We start from the raw sequence: 6,075 nt of genomic DNA on the forward strand, positions 1-6,075 counted from the left end.
AGCACACGACAGGCCAACCAATTATCTTCCTAGAATCAAATTCTTCTTCCATCCTCTATCTTCAAAGACAACCCTTTGACCATCTTATCCTTCACCTGCTGATCTTTTATCTGTAGCTGACAAATATTCCTCTATGGACCTCCTCTTTTAGGTATAAGCTTACTAGAAAATGGAATATTTGGGTTCATGTCATTGCAAGGACACACAATTTTCTTCCATAATGAACCATCTTTCTTCGAAAACTGCCACCACCACTTAAATAATAGTGCAACATTTAGAACAACTGCATCACTCACTCCCAACCCTCTTAGCCGTTTTGGAGTTTGCACAATTTTTCACTTCACCAAAGGTACCCCGTGCTTGCCATCCTCTCCACTCCACAAGAACCTCCTTTGCAAGGAGATCAACTTCTCTACTACTGCTCTAGGCATCTTATATAAGTTGAAGTAGTAAATTGGCAGGCTATTCAGTATAGATCTAATAAAGATGAACTTACCAGCTTTATTGAGCATTTTGGCTTTCCACAAACTGAGCTTCTCTTCCACTTTGTCAATTATTGGCTTCCAAGTCTTGACCAATCTCATATTCGCTCCCAGAGAAATACCCAGATATTTGATTGGCAGCGAAGCTTCTTTGCACCCCAGCACTCTACACATCCTTTGTACCAACTCATGCTCACAATTAACCGGAATAAAGCCAGATTTATAAAAATTAACACTCAAGTCTGACATCATCTCAAAACACCACAGAAGCCGCTTGTAGTTCCTGACAGTCTCCTTTTTTGTGGGCAAAATAGTATGGTGTCGTCTGCAAATTGCGTGGGATAACTCAATATTGTTCTTACTAACCAGCAGATGAGTAATCTTTTCATTCCTTACTGCCTCTCTTACCATCCTATAAAAGACATCAACAACAAGAACAAATAGGAATGGAGAAAGAGGATCACCTTGCCTTAAACCCCGTTCCATCTTAAAGAACTTAGAAGGCGACCCATTTATCAAAACCAACATCGACGCCCTGCAAATACATTCCTTAATCCACCCTCTCCATCTTTGCCCAAACCCTATCTTTTGAAGTACAATATCCATAAAAGTCCACTTCACTCTATCATAAGCTTTTTGGAAATCCAGCTTGATTATTGCCGACCTCTTCTTACTCGTCTTCAACCACTTCACCGTTTCACACGTAATCAAAATCTCATCATGTATCTTCCTACCATTCACAAAATCACTCTGAGTCTCTCCTACTAATCCTGGCATTACCCTCTATATTCTCCGAACTAGCACATTCGATATGACCTTATACACACATCCGACTATGCTAATCGGCCAAAGATCTTTGATCTCTCTAGTTTCAACAAATTTCAGAGCCAGCACCACCCAAGTAACATTAGAATATCTTGGTAACTCTGTTGACTGAAAGAAATCTATGATAGTCTTAGTGAAGTCAGACCCAATTTCTTCCTAACACTTCTTAATGAAGTTTATATTGTAGCCATCACACCCAGGCGCCTTTGACGACTCGCAATCCTACACTACATCTTTTATTTCTTCAACCGAAGGAATCCTATCTAACTCTGCGGACTCCTCTTCATGTATCTTATTAACTAGCCCATCACGGAAGCCTATCAAATGTGACGCTTCCTGATGATACAAGTTCTTGCAGAAGTCTCTTATGGCGAGTTTGATCCTGGCTTGATTCCTCACCACCCTTCCATTTATCACTAAGGCATCGATGTGATTGCTCTGTCTTCAAGCTGAGACTAAATATCTAGTGTTCTTATCCATGTGCTTAGCATGTCGAGACCTTAACATCTGCTTCCAATGATTCTCCTTCCTGATATACTATTTCTTGCAAACGCTAACAAGAGCCCTCCTCCTTGCCTCCATAGTTGCACCATAGCATCGATTACTAGCCAACTCATCTACCTTCCAGATTTCATCCTCTAGCTTGTTTATCCTCAATTCAATATCATCAAACTTCTCGTTATGCCATCTCTTAAACGGTATCGTTAAAGCCTTCAGTTTTTTAGTAAAATTAACCTCTTCTAGCCCTCTCCATTCCTCCTTTACCATTCTGAGAAAACCATCATGCATGAACCAAGAATCTAAACTTCGGAACGGCCTTGGCCCCCCTCCCCGCGCACTCTACTATCCTCCATTATCAACAAACAATGATCCGATAAACCTCTCTGTCTACCTTTAAGTCGCATCTCAGGAAACTCTTCAACCCATTCCACGCTAACCAACACCCGATCAATACGACTGCATGATTGGCCCTTAAATGAAGTAAATTTACCATCATTCAACTCTAAATCTACCAGCTCCATATCTTGTATCTAGCTTCTAAAATCTTTCGCTGATGCTATTAATGTACTGGCTCCTTTTCTCTCATCCATTGTCACAACCTCATTAAAGTCACCCATGTAGCAAATTGGGACTTGACATAACCCAGAGATAAAGCTCAACTCTTTCCACACAATAAATTTGTCCTATTTGGCATGTGCACTGTACACCAAGCAAAACACACAATTGAAACTATTATTCGTCAACACTCATTCCACGCACAACCATCTCTCCCCTTTATAACAATTACTCGACTTAAACATCATGTCGTCCCACATCAACAATAAACCCCCAAAAGCACCATCCGATCCCACAAATTTCCAACTCACCGCATCATTCTCTCAAATTTGCACTACATCAAACTTAGTCACTACCTATTTTTTTATTTTTATCAATCATAACATGTTTACCTTATTTTTTCTCTTAAAATTTTTTTTTTCATTCCCAACTTTTCAACACCCTCTATGCCCCTCACATTCCAATAATTGTAAATCATTTAAGTACTGTGTTACACACCTTATTTCGATTTTTAGGACGACTCCTTCTTGCTTTCTCCTTTTGTTTTGCTTGCCTCCTTTTCTGTGCATTCGCTTTATTCTGAGTTTGAAGAATAGCCATAATCGTCATTTAAAAAACATAATTATTTTATTTAGTATTTGATAATAAAAGATTATGTGTTTGAGCTTTTAATTTTGAAATGTAATATATATATATATATATATATATATATTACTTTTTTATTATACTTTATATTTATTAAATAATTTTATCAAACACAATATTTATAGTTTGTATTTATTAAAAATTATTTTATTTTTATTTATCAAATATAATTACTATAAATGTTAAAAATTATTTCTTTTAAAAAAGCTAATTTTAACAAATTATTTTTAAAAAGCCTAAAATTTATCAAATCGAAACTTAACCTTAAAATGTAATATTATCAATATAAGAAAATTTTATACCTTCATTTAATTATACATAAAAGATTATATTAAAAATTACTTTGTTTAACTATTCATTTTTTTGGAAAAATAATTTTAATACATCTATGGTTTAAAACATTTTGTGTGATTATTAGTTCAACCACAAAAAACTGATGAGAAAGTATATATGAAAAGTGAATAACCAGTAGACACGTTGCACTATTTACATTGGACTTAGTTTTTGGTCAGAGTAGAGGGCCTACAGGCCCAAATGAAGAAAAGAAACTGAAGAAGGCAACAGAACAGGGACTACTAATACAAACCGCATGTGCCTGAATTCGAAATTTCGAATCTCCAATAACTTCTCTCATACCTTCAAAGAGGAATGATCCTCTCACAATTTTTTTTTTTTTGAAAAAATAAAGAGAAAGTGAAGTATCAATGAGAATATAGCGATTCAGTAGAATATCAGATGTTTATTATCTCTGATATCCGGATGGTTATTTTGAATAATATAGGTGGATTGGGTTTGAGAAATTAGTAGCATTTTATTCTGAATGTTCATTTTTTAATTCATATTGGGCCAAATAAATATACACATTGTACAAATACTCCATTAACTCTCTAGTGAGACTAAAAAATAAAATATGATCTCTCACCGTATATTTGGATGGAGAATTGGAACCCGGGCTTACTTTTTGGGACGTTCCGCCGAAGGAGGTAGCCATGCCCATGAGCACCTTCTCTCTGGGTCTGTGGCCCCATCCTTTCCTCTGGGCCTATGACCCCATCATATACCAAAAACAATTGCTTGGCTCATCTGTATTTGACTTTAACCATCTCCAATTGTGAAGTCACACCAATACGAAAAGGGCCTACACTTTTTTTTCGGTTAACATAACATCTTTGAATCAATCATGCCTTAGATTTGGAAAATTATTAAAGGGATAACAGAATTTTACGCATCACTCTTATTGTATTAAACTAAATTTATTCCTTAATTCTCAGTCTTAATCTTAAATTTTACTATTCCTTTTTTTTTTGGTACATGAAGGGGCATTAAGCCCGAAGGTTATAGGACAAAAGAAGAAACATTGTGGGGTAACATTACCCCTCTTCAATCATCATCAATAATTAAACTGAGAGCGCTTGAAGGTTGAGCTACAAACTTCACTCCTGGTTGCTCTTTCATTGCCTCCTTGGCCATCCAGTCAGCGCAACTGTTTCCGTCTCTTAAATAGATAAATTCATTGATACATATTCTTATAGTTCTTACCATGGCTCAAAATGAATAAAGCTGTGGTCCAAAATATAGGGGTGAGCACTGATCGATTTGATTCGAGTTTAAAGTAAAATTAAAATCAAACCAATTAAAAAGTAATTGGTTTAGTTTAATTTGGATTTGTGTTTTTTTGTGTATATATATCCAAACCAAACCAAACCGATTAAAAATAGATTGATTCGATTCAAATAATTGGGTATCCGATGACTTTAAAATTTATAAAAAATTCAAACTTTTATTTTAAAAATTCAGCAAGTACAATAACATGTAACATCAATAGAAATAATCTAAACATGTTGAACACCAAATACATTAAAAACTAAACACATTAAAATCCAAACATATTAAACACTAAACACATTAAAATCCAAACATATTAAATACCAAACATATTAGAAGCTAAATACAAAAGTGTAATAGAAATATATATTTTTTATTTAATTAATATATGATTAGGTTTACGGATTGATTCGGATTTCGTATCCTAGAACCGATTCCCGAACCAATTACTATAAATAGCTATCGATTTGGTTCAGGTTAGACCCGATTATCCGGTGATTTCAAAATCAATTTAATTGGTTTGATTCGAGTTCAGACGGATAATCGGGTACCCACTACCCGTCCTCACCCCTACCAAAATAAACTAATTCATCAGCTATGGGCTTGTCCCATGCCAACGTACTTGGCCAAATCAAGTGTTTCTCAATCCTAATATGCTCAAACTTGTTTAAAATTCTTGTTAACTTAAATATCAAAATCTCTTATATATACCCTTTACCCCTTGTTCGGAGCTAACCTGAAAGCACATTCAAGACTGTCCCCGCCACCTCCCACCTCTTACTTTCAAGCTCAGAACCCTTTACAGCTTTGGAACACTTATATTCCCACGATGTCTTTTTTATTGGGTCAGTATTCCCACGATGTCTAAACATGGCAAAACAACTTTTTTTTAATGGTATCACAACCCAAAGATTTTTATTCCTAAAAACCTCACGAGTCTCATGCAGAAGCCCTGGGATAAACACGTATACCATAGAGTTGGAAGAGGCTTTCTTATCTTTTTAAAATATAATATTCAACGTTGTTTGTTAATGTACATGCCAATCCAAAATCCGAATTTTAAGGTCAGAATAGAACCATCTAAAGTGATAACAAAGTAATCCAAAAGATGCTATCTACGTGAATTACAGGGGAACGCTGATTCTCAATGAAACTTTGACTTTCAACTGATTCCAAGGCAATTTTCCTCTACACCCTAAACCTAACCATCATTCTCTAAACTTCAACATTGCACCTAAGACAATAGCTATAACATCCAAATGAAACAAGAATTAGGGACTCTTTACACTGCTCATCCAATTTAATCACTATACCAGTTCAATTAGTTTTTGTATGCATTTTCAATTTCATTTTCTCCATTGCAACGGGAAGTTTGAGGAACAAGGAACAATCCAAAATGAAGCAAAGAAATCTCTACACAGTAATCAGTTATCATCAGTTTAACCCACTCTTGGGTTGAGTT

The sequence above is a fragment of the Arachis hypogaea genome, chromosome 8, assembly GCF_003086295.3.
Source record: "Arachis hypogaea cultivar Tifrunner chromosome 8, arahy.Tifrunner.gnm2.J5K5, whole genome shotgun sequence".
Taxonomy (NCBI): domain Eukaryota; kingdom Viridiplantae; phylum Streptophyta; class Magnoliopsida; order Fabales; family Fabaceae; genus Arachis; species Arachis hypogaea.